Source organism: Physeter macrocephalus, chromosome 16, assembly GCF_002837175.3.
Source record: "Physeter macrocephalus isolate SW-GA chromosome 16, ASM283717v5, whole genome shotgun sequence".
Lineage (NCBI taxonomy): Eukaryota > Metazoa > Chordata > Mammalia > Artiodactyla > Physeteridae > Physeter > Physeter macrocephalus.
The window spans coordinates 72,028,241-72,047,769 of NC_041229.1; the positions used below are offsets into that span (position 1 = coordinate 72,028,241).

Consider the following 19,529-nt stretch of genomic DNA (forward strand, 5'->3'; position numbering starts at 1 on the left):
TGAAGTGTTGCTTCCAGCATCTTATGAAAGAGGTAGCTGAGGCCTACACTCAGGAAGTGACTTCCCCACGATCGCACAGAGAGACTGTGGAGGAGCAGAGTCCAGGTCTTCTAATTCTTGGTCCAGAGCTCTTTGCCAACCTTATGCTGCCTTAGAGATCCCACCCAGGCATTCTTCAACTTTGGCAAAACCAATTCCACATTCCATTAAAATGAGAAGAATTCTGGATTACCTGCGGAGGATAAATCTCTGAAATGGAACAGAGTCCAGCTCTCTACTTCTAGGCAGAATGCCACCTGAAACATTCTAGGCAGGGCGTTAACTCTTAATCCCCCATCAAGCCTTTCCTTCCAGTTTCTCAGTCACTGCTAACTAACCCATGCCAAAAAAGGTCATCATGGCAGCTAACACAGTCTTGCTGTGGCAGAGCCCAGGTCTTCTGATGTAACCTCAGAAACTGCAACACTGCACAGATCAGAGAAGCAGATCGGGAACAATTTGGACTGGATACAGAGGAAAACTGGTATGGCTTGGAGTACAGACTTCAGTGGAAAACCACTAAGGTTACAGTAGGGCTTGACTTGAGATGTAGGGATACTGATTCCCTGGAGTGTGAAGTCAGCAGAAACAGACCTGAGAGAGACAGGAGGGACACAAAGGTCCCGCTGCTCAGAGTCTAACAGCTTCCAGGCCCACACACCAGAGATGTCACTGAGTGAACCCTCTTCAGACCTCAGCAATGACTTTGAAAAGGAGGAAGGGTGGGAGAGAAGGAAGGAAATGTCTTTGTCTAGAACCCTAACCCTTTCATGGTGTGATGGTTAATTTTGTGTCACCTTGGCTAGCCCATGGTGACCAGTTGTTTTGTTAAACGCTAGTCTAGATGTTGCTGTAAAGGTATTTTTAAGATGTAATTAACATTTACGATCAGTTGTGGTGGGCCTTGTCCAATCAGTTGAAGGCCTTAAAAGCAGAGACTGAAATGTCCTGAAGAAGAAAGAATTCTGCCTCAAGGCTGCAACACAGAAACCCTGCCTGTGTTTCCAGCCTTTGGACTCAAGACTGAAGCATCAACTCTTACCTGCATCTCCAGCCTGCTGGCTTGCCCCGAGGATTTCAGATTTGCCAGCCCTCACAATAGAGTGAGACAATTCTTTAAAATATTGCTAACCTTAGACAGACAGGCAGATCGACAGGAAGGTAGACAGGTGATAGATATAGTATATCCTATTGGCTCTGTTTCTTTTGAGAACCCTAATACAGGTGGGGTTGGGTATTTTCATCTAATTTACCTTATGTAATCCTCCAAGTGACCCTGAGAGGTAGGTTTTGCTATTCTGAGGTTTGTTCACAGATGAGGAAACCGAGGTTTAGAAAGTCAAGTCACTTGGTAAGGAAGACTCCAAAGCCCATGCTTTATCAGTTTTACCATAGGGCCATGAAGAAGTAGAATTTCTCTGAAGAACGCTGGGCCAAGAATTCCTCACCAAACAGTGTTGCTGATTTCCTCTGAGTTCTCCTTTTTTGGGGGGAGGCAGTTAATGACAACAGGAACCAGGGGTATGAACAGGTTTGCTAATCAAGCAGGAAGACTTGCTTTTGCAAAACACTGTGTTAAGGATTTCCATTCTTCCTGGGATCTGTATCTGGACCCAGGACTTGGGTCTGCATGGACATTTTGGGGTCTCATCACTTTTAAACCTGAGCCCCGAGTGTCAGTCCGTGAGTGAGTGGTCTTTGCAAGAGATTGCTTCATATGGCTCCTGCAGGGGAGCGGGAAGACTGCTCTCCACTCAAGTGATGAGCTCTAATGGGGCTGCTTTCTCTAACAGAGCACGCAGCCTCCCTCTGCCTCTCGAGCTGCCCTTTCTCCCACCCCCAAAAGGTTTCTCACCACCACCGTGTCCCCAGGGAAGGGGGAGCATTCTTCCCCTGAACAACTTTAGCCTGAGGATGGATGAGCCCTCTTTCCTCCATCCCCCTTAATGCAGCTGAGACAGGGTGGGATTTGCAGGGGGAAGTTTACTAAATGCTAGGGGCCCATGAAAAGGAAATCATCACAGCAATCCAAACACATCTACAGGCAGGCACGGCTGCCAAGATGAGCCTTATGACTCTTTAATAACTACCCCCTCTCTCCAAAGGGCTGGGACATATAACTGCAGAAGCCTCTGCTCAGCTTCCAGTCAACTGAACGTGCAGCGGTTTCCACTTGGTCACTATCTGGCTTACTGCCTCAAAGGCGTGGCCTCGCAGGGCAGTACCTCCCAACATGTTAAGGTCCACATCAAAAATGATACTGTTTGACACACTGGATAAATGCAGAAGTAGATGTGCAGTCCGAGGACTGCCTCCTGCTAGCCCAGGCCACCACCCTTAAGTGCCGAGGGCATCGCTGTCCTGACACCCTGGTTGGGAAATCTGTCCTACAGAGTCTTGTCCCACTCGTGGCCTAAGTCAAGAGATCCAGATTCAACTCCACCTCCTGCCTGGGCCAAGCTCTTAATTCCTGGGTCTGGTCTGAGGGTCATGCTTCCTCTTCAGGTAATGGGCTGGAATGTGGTGACAGGCAAATGATATCATCTTTCAGATGAAATCTCACCCCCCTCAACAGGGAAGTAGCTTTGCACATTATAGACCAAAGAGTCCTTCAAGGACCAGGAAAAGTGCTACTTCCTCCAGGAAGCCTGCTTGGCGGGCACACTGTCTCCTGTGTCTACTGAGAGAACAGGGATCCCTCCTCTCTTCTGCTGCTGGAGTTACTGCATCAAAAAAAAAAAAAAAAAAAAAAAAGAGAGTTGCCTGCATGTCTACACAGCTGCTAGAGCTTGGGATCAACAACAGCCAGCACTCCAGGGAGATGCAAAAGCTAGTGATGATAGTAACGATAATAACTAACATTTACTGAGACTCTACAAGGTACTAGGCACTACTCTTAGCACTTCACATGTATTTACTCATTCACCATAGCCCTTAGAGTTAGGTCTTATCATTACACTCATTTATAGACAAGAAAACCAAGGCACAGAGAGATTAAATTATTTGCCCCATATTACACAGCCAGTAAGTGGCAGAGCTAGGATTCAAACCCAGGCAGTCTGGCTCCATATCATTTAATTCAAACAATAACTCGTCAGGTTAGTTTTATTAAACCTGCTTTAAAGGTTGAGGAAACTGAGGCTGGAGCACTGTGAGCTAAGACCACATAGCTAAAAAGAGGCAAATCAAGTATTCATCCCAAAGGTTGCATCCTTTCTCAAGCCCTTCCTGGTAGGAATTGTGTTACAACCACTCCAGGCTGAATTCAGGGAGGCCAGCTGACCTCATTTGTCCTCTGGGATGAGAACCAGCAATGGATGTCCACTGCCATCAGAAAGGCTCTGCCAGCAGGTCATTTTGAATGGGTGCAGTTTCCGAAGTACTTTTTATATATGATTATGTACATAACCCATATCCCATTAGAGAGACAGAAGGCCGAGGAAAGCCAGCCTCCTGGGACTGTGGGCACACTTTTCTGTTATAGTGCATGGACACTGTGTGGTTGCAGCTTTCCGGGTGTCCACTCAGCCCAGGTGCTGTTCTAGAAATGGTCTCATACGTGAACGCTCTTGTACCCAGGATCAAGTGAGACACAGGAAGCAGTGTCTCCCAGCGGAAGGGCAAAGGCTTAGAGGGTCTCGGAGCTACCATCCCTTTCCTGTGGGGATTTAAGCGAGTTTTTTAATCTCTACGAGTTCCAATTTCCTTAACTGAAACAAAAAAGGAAACAAGAAAATTCTTCCTTTCAGGGTGGTTACAAGAAAAAAAATGAAGTATGAAATTTTATAGCAGAGAAAGAAAATATGTTTACTAAGCACTTATAATGTGCTAGGCTCTATATGTATGTATCTCATTTATATTTCATATAAATCCCATGAGAGAGGTATCTCCACTTTACAGACAAGGCAACTGGAACTCAGGGAGGTTAATGCTTGTTCACAGCCACATTGCTAGTAAGTGGCACAGAGGAGCTGTGAACCCAGACTCCCTGGCGTGAGCTTGGAGACTTTATCACTTCACCAAACTCCTCTCCAAAAAGGCACAACAGGCTCCCCAATTCCACCAGGGGAATTGAGCCTTTCCCTGCCAGCGTGGTCCTCTCCTGTAGAGCCAAAGCTGCACAAACCTCCCCAGACTTTGTTTCTGTGAAGTTTCCATAAAATGTATGAACGGAAATTCCATGCTTGGACTTGAGTGATCAAAGAGAAGGCAAAGGGCCCCCCATCTCTTCTCTCAGGTTTCTGGTGGGATTCCTCTAGCTCTCAGATCTCATGGGAAGGAGGCAAGGCCATCGTGGTAAGGTTCCTGTGGATTGATTCTGGGGAGATGGAGGCTGTTGCTTTGCAGACCCCTAAGTCACCCGTGTCTGGGATGCAGCAGCTGCTGTCATCTGGGAGATGGGTACAGAGATGGGCCCTTGGCAGCACTAGGCCCAGTGGGTTACTCAGCACCATCTGGCCCTGGCCCTCTGCCCCTGCAGGACATACTTCAGAAATTCATGGGTCTGAGAAGTCACAGCTTGGTCCTCGGAGTGACTCTGATGGAGGTGTGTGACCTGGGCCTGGCTCTGTGGAGTCCCAGTAAAACTGCTGTGGTTCTGCCTTGTGCCCTTAGTGCTCTGTCACCCAGCCCTATGGGCTCTGCCTAAAAAGATCCAGATGATGTTTCCTCTTCTCCACCATCATTTTTCCTGTCCTAGGTTAGGCCTACATCATCACTTACCTGGCATGATAATATTAACTAACAATAATCACTAAGTGCTTCCTATGTGCAGACACCAAACTATGCAGCACTTGAAATACATTTTTATTCTTTTTAAAAAATTGTGGTAAAATATGCATGACACAAAGTTTACCATTTTAACCATTTTAAAGTGCACAGTTCAGGGACTTCCCTGGTGGTGCAATGGTTAAGAACCCGCCTGCCAATGCAGGGGACATGGGTTTGATCCCTGGTCCAGGAAGATTCCACGTGCCACGGAGCAACTAAGCCCGTGCACCACAACTACTGAGCCTGCATGTTGTAGCTACTGAAGCCCGCGCGCCTAGAGCCCGTGCTCCACAACAAGAGAAGCCACCGCAATGAGAAGCCCACGCACCATAACGAAGAGTAGCCCCCACTCACACAACTAGAGAAAGCCCACGCACAGCAACGAAGACCCAACGCAGCCAAAATAAATACATAAATTAAAAAAATAAAATAAAGTGCACATTTCAGCGATATTAAGTACATTCACACTGTTGTGTAACCTTCACTGCCATCCATCTTCAGAATGCTTCTTATCTTTTCATAATGAAACTCTGTACCCATTAAACAATAATTTCCCATTCTTCCTCCTCCTCAGCCCCTGCCAACCACTATTCTACTTTCTGTCTCTATGAGTTTGACTATTCTCAGTACCTCATAAGAATGGAATCATACAGCATTTGTCCTTTTATGTCTGGCTTCTTTCATTTAGCATAATGTCTTTAAGGTTCACCCATGTTGTAATATGTGTCAGAATTTCCTTCCTTTTTTAAGGCTGGATAATATTCCATGAAATACATTTTCTTATTTAATCCTCCTAATAGTTTCCATGAGGTAGATACATTTTTTTTTTTTTTTGCGGTATGCCGTCCTCTCACTGTTGTGGCCTCTCCCGTTGCGGAGCACAGGCTCCGGACGCGCAGGCTCAGTGGCCATGGCTCACGGGCCCAGCCGCTCCGCGGCACGTGGGATCCTCCCAGACCGGGGCACGAACCTGCGTCCCCCGCATCGGCAGGCGGACTCTCAAACACTGCGCCACCAGGGAAGCCCATGGTAGATACATTTTTATGTCCATTTTACAGAAAGGAAATTGAGGAACAGAGAGGCTAATTAAATGGATCATTCATCTGGTAGCTAGCAGAGCTGGGATTTAGACCCAGGCTGTGCGCTCCTGAAACCTGTGCTTTCCCACTCTGCTGTGAGCCCCACACCTTCTCCCCAACAGCCCTCTTACTTACAGGCCTCCCAAGTTCCATCCTCCATCAAGGCAGTGATCTAAAAGACCGATTTAATATTGTTATTCTTTACTTCAAACCCTTCCCTTGTTACCCCTACTTACGGTCATCTTAAACTCTTCGGCATAGCATTCAGGCTTGTCCCTGACCCAGCTCCTTTCTGCTTTTCTGGCCTTTCCCCTCCCCTAACCCCCACCAAAACCAAAGTCCTCACCACCTGGACTCTGCCTTTTAACCTGCTGTTCTCTATAACTGTAATGTCCGCTCATCAAATGAGGCAAACTCCTATTCATCTTTGAAGGCCTAGACTAAACGTCACTTCCTCCTTCCCAGATTTCTCCAGGCAGTTTGTAGAGCTTTTCTCTCTGCTTCTGTAGAACCTGAGCGTAGCTCTGTAATAGCACTAATCACACCTAGTCTGATTTGTCAGTTTATAAATCTGTCTCCCACAACTATACCTGTGGTTGCCAACATATTTGAGCATAAGGACTCCTTTTTAATATCAGAGAATTTCAGGATCTTTCCATACACACTGATCAAGACAACATTTAATGACAAAGTCACCATGAATTCAGTAAAGCTTTTTTTTTTTAACATCTTTATTGGAGCATAATTGCTTTACATGTAACTGCATTTGAGTCACCATGATACCATCTATATATTTGAAAACGATGCTGCATGTAGGTGTAGAGAGGAATCTGGGGACCTTGTTGTATACTCTGGATTCTAAGGTGCCAGAGCCTACAGTTTGGGAACCACTGCTCTGGCCTGGAGAGTGGGTTTTTTTGATGAAATGGAAATAACATCCATCGACCCTATTATATTCCAGAGCTGTGCCAGTCACTTTGCATTTTTATCTCCATTAAATCTCAAAAAAAGTCTGTATTTTCCAGATAAGAAAACAGAGCTTGGAAAGGTAAAGGACCTTGTCTGAGGTTACACAGTGAGAGAGGCAGAGTGGGATTTGGTTCTCGATCTTTTTCTACTTTGTCACTGCCTTGGGGCAAGGACCACAGGTATTCATCTCTGAGTGTCCGGTGCCTCACTCATGGACTTGCTTGGAAATGTCTGAGGAACAGATGACTCAAACCCAGAGAGCTCTTCCCTATGTGTTCTCAGGCCCTCCAGCTCGTACCAGAGAGTCTTTGGCCAGACGACCCCAGCCCCCACCGCTGCAGGCAAGCAGAGACGTCCTTCACACAGGAGAGAACCAGAGAAGGTGCAGGGCAAACTCTAAGATGGCACAGCATGGCCCGCTTCTCCTTTAGGTGCTATTTCCCTTATTTAGTAGGTATCCCTGCCCCGACCCTGGGCTCTGAGTCGCTCCCTTCACTACCAGCCCTCTGTCCTCACTCCCCTCCATCCCACACACTACCTGTCCGGCTCCCCAGCAACTGCTGTCAGCTAACAGTACCCTCGGACTAGTCCCACTAGATCTTAATGCCTGGTAAAGCTAGGTGTGGTCTTCCTAATGGCCATCTGTGTTTGAAACCAAAGGAGAGATTTCTCAAAACTTCTGGCTGGTCAGGAGGCCATGGGGGGAAAGGAATGGGCTTCGATGTCAGACAACTCCAGGTTTCCATCCCTGGCTCTGCTACCTCCTTTTTGAATGAACTTGGGTAAATCACTTAATTTCTCTGAGCCTTAGCGTCCTCATGTGGAAAATGAGAATAAAATCTACCCCACAGGGTGAATATACACAGGCCTTACCCTCTTGGACTGTGTGATGGGATGAACAGTGGCCCTCCAAAAGATATGTCCACATCTTAACCCCCAGAACCCCTGAACGTGACTTTATTTGGAAAAAGAGTCTTTACAGGTGTGATTAAATTAAGGATTTTGCAATGAGAAGATTGTCCTAGATTACAGGCATGGGCCCTAAGTGTCGTCACAAGTGTTCTTTTTTTTTTTTTTTTGTGCGGTACGCGGGCCTCTCACTGTTGTGGCCTCTCCCGTTGCGGAGCACAGGCTCCAGACGCTCAGGCTCAGCGGCCATGGCTCACGGGCCCAGCCGCTCCGCGGCACGTGGGATCTTCCCAGACCGGGGCACGAACCCGTATCCCCTGCATCGGCAAGCGGACTCTCATCCACTGCGCCACCAGGGAAGCCCACAAGTGTTCTTTTAAGAGAAAGGCAAAGGGAGGTTTAACACACAGAGAGAAGGGGAGGAAGCAATGTGACCATGGAGACAGAGACTGGAATGAAGTCAGGGAATGCCAACAGCCACCAGAAGCTGGAGGAAGCAAAGAATGCATTTTTCCCTAGAGTCTTTGCAGATGTACCTAGATTAAGGACCCTGAGGGGAGATCATCCTGGATTACCCAGGTGGGCCCTAAATTCAAAGACAAGTGTCCTCGTAAGGGACAGACGAGGAGACACAGGCACACAGAGAGGGCCGTGTGAAGAAGGAGGCAGAGACTGAAGTCTGCATCCACAAGACAAGGGATGCCTGGAGCCACTAGAAGACCGAAGAGGCAAAGGAGGATTCTTTCCTAAAGTCTCCAAACGGAGCCTGGCCCTGCCAACACCTTGTTTTCAGACTTCTGGCCTCCAGACCTGTGAGAGAATACATTTCTGTTGTTGTAAGCCATTCAGACCATGGTACTTTATTACTGCAGCCCTGGTAAACGAATACACATTGCCTATCTCCCTAACATCACATATCATCCCTCGTCTCCTGCTTTACGTCAGAGCCATACAGACCATGTGCGTGAGAAAGCAAGCTTCAGGGGAGTGAAACTTTGATTTGGTCACTGTTATAACCCTAATGATTAGCGTGGTGTCAGGTCCATGGTAGATGCTTAATGCATTTTTTGAATAAATGAATGAATTGCAGTTCTCAGAGGGCAGGAGCTGTCTGTGATTTACTTCTATATCCTCAGCACCCAAAGTCCAGGCCACATGCTCCATATATGTGGAACTTCCTCCCCTCCCATCCATTCCAGCACTAAAGGGGCAACTCTGAAAAAAGGGGCAAATCTTACCGGCCTAGAGCCCAGAGATAAGCTTCCAGCCTCCAAAGAGCCCAAGAGCCCTTTCTAGACCTTGTTTCCAAACTACCTCTAAACAGAAGGCTTGGAGAGAACCCATGACTGCAGAATCCTGGGGATGATATTGTTTAAATAAACCGAGACTCAAGTCACCAGCGTCTGGCCTGGGCTGGGCCTCTGGGACCTGAGCCAGCAACATTTCATCATTAGGAGGAAAGGAGATGACAAACTCTTTCCTGAAAGAACCCAGCAGGCAGTCAGAATTACGGGATGTGGTAAATAAAACCATTATTTCCAAATACATATCCTAGGCAGCACTAAATGCATTCTGCATATCACAGGCAAAACTAAATTTAGAACTGGCAGTTTGAGTCATATGCTGATTCCTGAAGAGAAAAACTAAATTCAAGGGGGGAAAAATGAAGTGAAATATGAAAATAAAAATGCAGTCTTAGTCGCTCAGAGCAACCTGTCAAGAGGGGTGAGGGAGAAGTTTCCTGCAGAGAATTGTGGCTATAAAGGAAGTCCAGTCAGGTCAGGGCTGGGCCCTGCTGGGTGCCACAGCAGCAGCGGCCTCTGAGGAAACCTCTGGAAGACACCCCTGTGTGGAACTGCAGAGGCAGGAGGGGACGCTGCATGCTGAGCCACAAGGTGGGGACACTGTCTCCAAAGCACCATCCCACATTGTCTCACTGAAGCTTTTTCTCAATCCTGCAGTGAAGGCGCTGTCACCCCATCGCACAGTTGAGGAACTGAGCCCAGTGGGGTGAAGTGACTTGCCCAAGTCATACAGTGAGTGAGCAGGAAAGCAGGGATTCATTTCAATAACCTTTTAATTTTAGAAGAGTGTTAGATTTACAGAAAAGTTGAAAAAACAGGTAGTTTACAAATACCCCTCCCCCCAGTCGCCCCTACTGTTAACATCTTACATCACTATAGTATATTTGTCATAACTAAGGGACCAGCATTGGTACATTACTATCAACTAAATGCTACACTCTGTTTAGATTTCACAAGTTTTTCCCTAATGTCCTTTTTCTGCTCCAGGATACGGACACCACGTTACATTTAGTTGTCATGTCTCATTAAGCTCCTCTGGTCTGTTATAGTTCCCCTTGCTTTCCTTGTTTTTGATGATCCTGACAAGTTTGAAAAGTACTAGTCAGGTAGTTTGTAGGACGCCCTTCAATTTGGCTTTTTCTGATGTTTTACTCATGGTTAGGCTGAGATTATGGGTTTTGGGGAGGAAGAGCACAGAGATGAAGTGCCCTTCTCATCACATCATATCAAAGGTACATAAAATATCAACACGATTTATCACTGATGATGTTAACCTCGATCACCCAGCCAAGGTGATGTTTGCCAGGTTTCTTCACTGTAGTTTCCCTCCTTTCCACCACTCTCCCTTCCATGGTCCAGTCTTTGGAAGCATGTTACTGAGCAGAGCCCAACTGAGGGAATGGGAAGTTAAGTTCCCGCTCCTAAAGGGGGGAGCCTCTATATAAATGATTTGGAATTCTTCTGTATGGGAGAGCAGGGATTTAGATCCGGGTGGTAGCTCACAGGCTCTGAGAAGTGAGACTGTTCTTGTGAGTGAGAATCTCATTTCCAGCTTCCTCGTTTCCCAAGGTACTCATGTTTCTTAGGCATAGACTACTGGTTATCTACTCAAGACTCATTCTCTCCAAATTTTATTCAGGGCAGCCATGTGCCCGGCTAAAAGACTAATTTCCCAGACTTCATTAGGTTAGGTGTGGCTATGTAACTATGTTCTGGTCAGTGAGTTGCAAGCAGATATGGCTGGGTACCACTTCAGGAAAAGTGTCTTAGTAGGTCCTCTTTTTGTCTTTTTCCCTTCTATGTGTTCCATGCCTGAAAGTGGATGTGGCAGCTAGAACTCTAGCAGCCATCGTGAACCACGAGAAAACCTTGATGATGAAAGCCTATGCTGAGGAGAGTAAAATAGAGAGATGGAGATTACTGGAAATAATCCGTGCTACCCACAGAGCTACTACACCAGCCCTGGGCTGAATATCACCAGACTTCTCATATGTGAGTGTGTTAGGCTCAGAGACTGGGTGGCTTAAAGAACAGAAATTGATTTTCTCACACTCCTGGAGGATAGAAGTCCAAGATCAAGATCAGGGTTGGGGAGTTACCTGGTGGCCTAGTGGTTAGGATTCTGGGCTTCCACTCCTGTGGCCTGGGTTCAATCCCTGGTCCAGGAACTGAGATCCTGCAAGCCGTGCAGTGTGGCCAAAAAAAGATCAGGGTTGGTTTCTGGTGAGGCCTGTCTTCCTGGCTTGCAGATGGCCTTTCCTCTGTGCCCACATGAAGGGAGAGTGATCTCTGGTGTCTCTTCCTCTTCTGTAAGGACACCAGCCCTATCAGATTAAGATCCAGCCTTATGACTCAATCTTTGCTATCTCCTTTTAGGCCCTATCTCCAAATACAGTCAGATTGGGGGTAAGGGCTTCACCCTATGAATCTTGGGCAGACACAATTTAGCTCATAATAGTGAGAGAAAACTGACTTCTCTTTTTTTAAGCCATTATTATTTTTGGTGTCCGTTGCTAGCATGCACACAAAATTCCTTACTGATAGACCTCCAAAGTCTAAGGAACATTTTCTGAAGCTTTCACCTTGATGACCTCGTGAGCTGAGAGTCCACAGGAAAGTACCAAAGACACCACCCTTTAAGTCAATTTGAATGCTGATTCATTAACATCTTTCATTCATTCAACTGATGAACATTTATTCAGCACCTACCACATGCCAGACACTAGGCTATGTGCCGGGGATACTGCCACAACCAAACATGGTCCTTGACTTCTATGCACTTATAGTCTTTACTGATTTACCTACCCTACGCTCATCTCTTTTCAAAGGGAATTCCTATAATATAGTGAGTAAAACAGAAATGGAGATTCAAAACCATGAAAAGGAGGAGGATCAAACATGCCAGTCTTGGGAATTTATGTACATGCTGTGTGTGACTCAAGCATTCAAGTTGGCTTTGAGCTTCCTAGGAGCCATGACAAAGTACAGAGTGTCCTGGTCCTGTTTTCTGAAAGGAGAATGAATCCTAGTCATTCATGGAAGTCAGGTGTGTTTTCTTTTCTGAACAAATTCCAGCCAGGTGACTTGAATGTCCTGGAAAGTACTATTTCCTGACCAAAACCCCAATGACTGCTCTAAATTCCATGAACAATGCATTAGCTCTTAGCCACTCATCCAATAAAGCCAGAGAGTTCCATGGTTTACATACATGGTTTCAGTTTCCTATTCTAGAGCAGAGACCTTACTGAAGACCATGAGTGATCACTTTCAGAAGGTGCAGAGAACAGGGGTTGGTAAATCCAGAAAGCTCTGAGGCTTGGACGTCAGGTGTATGATTTTAAGAAGAAGAAATAGCAAGAATATAGAACCTCATAAAAAGGCCAGGGTAGATGGAAAGATGAAATACCAAGAATGAAGTCAATATGACTCATCCACCCATAGAGTTTCCTTCTTGGTATATCACAACAGGTGGCATCTCACAAGAGAAAGAGCATGGGTTTGAATCCCAGCTCCGTAACTCACTAGCTCTGTAATTTCAGGGGTGTTAACAGCTCAGAGCCTTGGTTTCCTCACATAAAATGAAGCTGACATCTACCTACCGTGGGGATTAAATACCAAAACATACATAATAACTCTGCCACAGTTCAATCATAGTAACAACAGTCTACATATAAAGGCCTTATCTGTGCCAGGCACTGTATTATACACTCGACATGAATTAGCTCATTTAATTTTCACCATGAAGTACATGCTATTGAAGAATTCAAAAACTGTTGGTTTCTCCCTAAAGCTGTGCCAAACCACATCCTTGGATATTTTTGGAAGGAATGTACCAGTCCTTGGAAGGCTTTTTGCAGATCCATTCCATGCAAAGCAGCTGTATTGACATCCATTTTGTAACTATCTGTAATCCCCAAAGTTTGCTGCAACTGACACAGAGCTTTAACTCTTGGGCTCCCCAGTGGGAGTTTGCAAACTCAAAGAAGCCCTTACAGGGACTTCGCTGGTGGCGCAGTGGTTAAGAATCCGCCTGCCAGTGCAGGGGACACGGGTTCGAGCCCTGGTCCGGGAGGATCCCACATGCTGCGGAGCAACTAAGCCCGTGCGCCACAACTACTGAGCCTGCGCTCTAGAGCCCGCGAGCCACAACTACTGAGCCCGAGTGCCACAACACTGAAGCCCGCGCACCTAGAGCCCGTGCTCTGCAACAAGAGAAGCCACCCAATGAGAAGCCTGCGAACCATAATGAAGAGTAGCCCCTGCTCGCCGCAACTAGAGAAAAGCCCGCGCGCAGCAACAAAGACCCAAGGCAGCCAAAAATAAAAATAAATTAATAAAAAAAAAAAAAAGAAGAAGCCCTTACCGAAAGGCTCTTTCCAAGCCCCATTTATGGTAGGAAGAAAGACACTGAAGAACTTGGAGCATGCTATTAAAAGAAAGTGACCAGGCTGGGAGGATGGGGGAATGGGGAGTTAGTGTTTAATGGGTACAGAGTTTCAGTTAGGGAAGATGAAAAAGTCCTGGAGATGGATGGAGGTGATGGTTGCACAACAAGGTGAATCTACTTAATGCCACTGAATTGTACACTTAAAATGGTAAATTTTATTAGGTATATTTTACCACAATAAAAATAGTAATAGTAATACTAATACTACTAAAGTAACCAGAGCGGTAAGGGGTCTAAAAACCATATATGATGGAAAGCACCTGAAAGAACTCGGGTATTCTGCAGGCAAAAGTTTTTGAAAGCCCCTGGTTTTCAGGATAATGATAATATTATCCACTACTTATCAAGCACATCATATATGTAGGCACTTCAGCTATATCATCCTTTATTCTCCAGGCTGGGTCTACAAGGGATTTCTTGCTTAGAGGTATCAGGTGACCAGCCCAGGATCACACAGCTAGAAAGTGGTAGAGATGAGATTTGAACCCAACCAGTTCAATATACCATGTCCTTCTATACAATGCTGCCTCATTCAAATATTGAATAGATACTTGGATCTTAAAATGCTGAGATTTCTTTTAGTCTTAAGATTTTATTATTCTGAATTGGGGTGTGGGGGGTAGGAAGGTCAGACATCCATTTTCTTGAAGGCTCCGTGCACTGTCAGGGCACATAGGTAAACCTGAGCCTACTGATAGGTACCCTACACTCCAGGGATAACCATCCTGATGAGAGGAAACTGGAAGACCTTTGAGATTAGAACCTAAGGCAATACCAGTTGATGCTGCCATGGGCTGCATCGGCCCCATGGATCACAACAAGCTCCCATGGCTGGGGAGGAGGCCATCAATCAACAGAGAACACACAGCAAGCTCCAAATACAGCAAGAGCTACTGAAAGCACTTCTCCCCCACAGTGTAGTCACCACAGCCCAGAAGAGAAATTTTGAAGAGTAAGAGGAAGGAAAAGGATGACAGAGGAAAGATAAGAGACAGGTGAGAGGGTTCTGAAGGCTACAGCCTCTGTTTAAATCCCAGCCTATTGTTCTACTGGTAAGAGCAGACTTGCATTCATTCACTCTGAAGCTGGAGCACAGTCTCATGACAGCCTGGGATGTCTTCAGAAGTCTCTTGGCATCCCTTCTATTTTTCAGTGACCTCCCTCCTGTCATTTAATCGTCCTTTCTATGGACAAATGGACTTGGGAAATGGTCCTCAGGTATAAGTCAGTATCACAAGCACCCAGTTAACAAAGGTATTATGGCAGAGGCAAGGGAAATGGGTTTTCTATAATGCTGGCTATCGATCTGAGGCCCCCGGACACTGACTCTGCCTCTTCCCCACTGGACAAAATGTAGACTTGCTGACCCTGAGTTTCTTTCAGGGCCTTTTGTAGGAGAGATGTTTGTAAACATTCTCTTAAAAGAAAACAGAGAAATTGTTTTAAGTTCTTCAAGAATGATGAGTCAAGCCTTGAGTAAAAAAAAAAAGACCTGCTATGCCACAAGAAGTGGCTACTACCTGGATGCAGCAGGACCTACCCTGCATGGCCAGTGCCATCAGCAGCTACATGCTCCGTTACAGACCCAGGAGCCAGCGAAGGAGTGTTGAGACACCCTGCATCTACTCCTGTCCTCCTCGCTCCCAACACATACCTGTATCCGTGAGTTATTAAGTTGGGAACTCAAAATAATCTTACAGATGTGTGTGTGGTCCCACCAATCCACAGACTCTCGCTGCATTTCCACATTCTCCTTCAAGAATTACCTTGTTTCGCCGATCCTATTGTACTCACTTGGAAGGTGGGACGCATCTGTACGAGCTACACGGGCTGCCCTGTGTTGGCAGGGGGACCACCTCCTGAGAAGGACCCTTGGTATCCTGTGCAGAGCTGTGGCTGACCAGCCTGCCACACGGATCTAGTTGGAGTCGGCTGGGCTCCACTCCACACAGTGCTTGGCTGTCGCCTGCTCACTTTGAGTGGAGGATCCGGCACTTATTTTAGGCCCTTATAAATAATACATTTTGTCATCTTGATTCTTCAAGGCCTGCTTTTAAGCTATTTTTTCCCTCTTTGGGAAAACCACTTTTACACTACGAGACAGAGCTGTTCATAAATCAAGAGGAACTCCAAGTGACCAAAGATTGAACTCCTGAATTCCTCATTTTGGAAGGAGTAAGCAGCCACCAAACCTGATTAGTCAAGGAAGGAGCTGGCCTCGTACAGGAAGAGGATCTTACTTCAAGTATGAAAAAAAATATTCACAGTCTCTCTGATTCCTGTCCTCTGATTCAGGAAGTCCTAGTATCAGACCTTTAAACACCACCTTCAACCCCTACCTTCCTGAGTCCCTACAGGTTGGTATGCTCAGTAAAATGCTAAAGAGTCTCACCACCTGTAAAGTGGAGACAAGGCTACATGCCTGGCATAAAGTTAAAGCTCAGTGTGTGAGCTCTCTGACTCTCCTTGTCTCCTGCAGCTCTCAAGAAGACACATTTGTACCTTGAAAAAATATCATTGTTTCCCCTCTTCATTGGTCATGAACTACTCAAGAAGTGTTCTTAATTAATACGGTACAAAGAAGCCCAGCTGTACAGTGGACAGAGCGCTGAACTTGGAATTGGGGAGACCAGGGCTTGAATCCTGGCTTATTATGTGATAAACCAGGATAATCCTATACTTGTTATGTGATCTTGGGCAAGTTCCTTAATCTGTCTGGACATTAGTGTCTTAATCAATAAATGGGGATTACTCACTAACTTCAGAGTATCTTTCAAACTTTAATGTACATATGAGTTGCCAGGGAATCCTGCTAAAATACAGATTCTGATTCAGCAGGCCTCAGGTAGGGCCTGAGGTTCTGCATTTCTTTCCTCTGTTTTTTTTTAAGTTTTTTATTGGAGTATAGTTGATTTACAATGTTGCGTTAGTTTCAAGCGTACAGCAAAGTGAATTGGTTATACATATACATATATCCACTCTTGTTTAGATTCCTCTCCCATATAGGCCATTACAGAGTATCGAGTAGAGTTCCCTGTGCTATACAGAGGTCCTTATTAATTACCTATTTTATATATAGTAGTGTGTACATGTCAATCCCAATCTCCCAATTTGTCCCTCCCCGCCCTTACCCCCCGGCAGCCATAAGTTTGTTTGAGGTTCTGCATTTCTACTCAGAGCGGGCCAAGGTCGAGGTTGAGAACTTGGGGATCACCTTTGGAGTAGGAAGGACATGCCTGGTCAGGACACTTTATAAATTCTGAAGGGCTATCTCAGTTTAGGGTCTGATTCACTACCTATTGTTTTTCTACCTTAAAACACTAAGAAGGCCATTACACAACTCAACTTTGACTATGTATTAATCTTTAATTCTTTACAGATAAGCAAAATAGTAATAATTTATGTGAAATAACAAGGGCTGGGGAAAACCACTTGTCACCAATCCTCTTCCCCCGAAAAAACAACTAACCAACCAAGCACAACACCTCTCCTATCAGCTAGCTGATGTAAAAGGCAAACAAACAGGGACTTCCCTCGTGGTGCAGTGGATAAGACTCTGCACTCCCAATGCAGGGGCCCTGGGTTTGATCCCTGGTCAGGGAACTAGATCCCACATGCATGCTGCAACTTAGAGTTCGCATGCCGCAACTAAGGAGCCTGTGTGCTGCAACTAAGGAGCCGGTGAGCTGCAACTAAGGAACCCGCTTGCCACAACTAAGACCCGGTGCAATCAAAGAAATAATTTTTTTTTTAAAGACAAACAGAAACAAACAAATCTCCAATAGAGCTTTGTTTGGGGGTAACATTTGGCGGTAACAATGTAAACTGCACCCTCTCCAAAAAAAAAAGCATTGTTTTAAACCCCAGTGTTTATGACTAAACCTAAGAATTGACTTAGAGTGAAAGCAGGCTTTGGTACAGTGAAGATGGAAACAACTGGGTCCCTGAGACTGGTTTGACGGGGGAGGAGGGGAGGAAACTGATGAGAGAATTTGATGGAATGAAACAAGGCAGCCAGTGAGTGACAAGGACTATGAAAGGGGCTCTCCTTGGAACAACTGTACCTGTGTTCAAGACAGAGCTTTAGGGTCACCTCGCTGGTGACACCGTCCCTGACAGCTGGTTCCTGCTCTTGTCGCCAGAGCAGTAATACCCACCCCTCTACCCACCCTGGAGCCAGTGCTTATCACATCGTATTGAACATTTATTTCTGTATTGATCTCCAACCCCTCGAGGTCAGGGACCATGTCTTATTTATCTCTATACTCTTAGCCTGGCACAGTGCCCTGACACATATTAGGCACTCAGTGAATAATGCTGACTGAATGCATGAGGTGGAGGATATTGAAGAGAAAGCTTAATGACCTTGCTTCAGGTTTTATCTTGCCTGGAAGTATTCATTCATATATTCTCTTGCTTCATAAGCAGACATGCTCCAGGTGGGAGCACTCAGACCTTTTACCAGTTTTCAGTTATTTCAGTCTGAGAAATGTTTCAAACTTTCTTGATCCCAGGATTGTAAACTTAGTAATACATGTAATAATTTTACATACATATATATTAGTTTTATAAATATATGTAAAACTTTTAGCATTTTTCCCCAAGTGCTTTTCTTTTTTCACAGTAAACTGAATACATAATTTCCCCGTTTTCAAACAAGGAAACTGATGCCCAGAAAAATAATTAAGTGACCTAAGGCAGAGTCTCAATCTTTAAGGTACATAAAAATCACTTGGGACACTTGTCCAAAATACAGATTCCTGGCCCCCACTGAAATTCTGATTCAGTAGGTGTAAGGGGGAGCCCAGGAATCTGAATTTTCATGCTCCCAGGTTCTGAGGCAGGTGGTCTTGGCCCAGGGCATTCCTCAGGTCAGAGGTCAGGAGCTCGGTGTCTGCTGGAGGTCACCTCAGGGCTTTGGTTCTAAATCTAGAGTCATGGGATGGGAGGCAAGTCACATGCACAGAACCTTCACAGGGCCTGGCAGGAAACCTAAAACCGGAGATGCTCAGACGATGATGGCAGCTCCAGTGTCCCATGCGTAAAACCACGAAGCCAGAGTGCTGGCTGGTAAATGGATAACATTGCTGAGGACTCATGACCTGGAAGGCCAGGCTCTGGAAAAGGACCGGGTCCTCTAGGCAAGAGGTACCAAAAAAAAAAAAAATTACAAAGAGGGTTAACTTAGAAAATATTGAAAGTGTTTGGTGCATTTATTTTGGATTTATTTCCCTCCCTGTCCACTTTGAGGTAGTTTACCAAATGGAACCAATGGGACAACTCAGTAAAGAACAGCAGCCGAAGCAAGTACAAGTGGACTTCTCCCTTCCATCTGTCTTCCTCACCCTAACCCCACTGGCTGGACTTCTGTGTTTCTCCCCCATCAGCTCCTTCCTTGTCAGCCCACTGCCAAGGCCCTAAAGACCTCAGGTGTTGCCTTTCATCCAAACTTTACACAAAAGTCTCCCAAAGCTCTGCCTGATGCTTGCCTCTCCTTTCCCAGTCTACCTCCAGTAGAAAGGCTCATTATCTTCCCAAGGTGCAGATCTCATCACAGAGGGCAAGACCACTGTATTTGAAGCCAGAAGATCTGGATCTGGTGCTGGCCCTGGCTCCAGCTCCATCATTAACTAGTTGTCTGACTTTGGGTTAGTAACTTCCCCTTTCGGGATTCAGTCTTCATGTGTGAGATGGAGGGCTGGACTGGGTCATCTCCAAAGTCCTTTCCAACCCTAGGATTTTACGCACACTTCTGCTTAAAAACTATTAGTGACATCTGATTGCCTACAGAATTAAACATATAATTACCTTACCCTGGAACATCTAAGGAGGCCCTCTATACTCTGGCCCTACTATGGACTAAATGTTTGTGTCCCCCCCAAATTCATTATGTTGAAACTCTAATCCCTGATGTGATGGTGTTTGGAGATGGGGTCTTTGGGAGGTGATTAGGTGATGAGGGTGGGGCCCTCATGATGGGATTAGTGCCCTGATAAAAAGAAAGAGAGCTTT

General features: G+C 45.8%; 1 protein-coding gene across 22 annotated transcripts in view; it reads right to left on the bottom strand.

The window, feature by feature from the left end:
- The window catches only part of SERGEF (secretion regulating guanine nucleotide exchange factor), a 307,372-nt gene that overhangs the window by 105,411 nt on the left and 182,432 nt on the right, over positions 1-19,529 (bottom strand). The window lies entirely within an intron of this gene.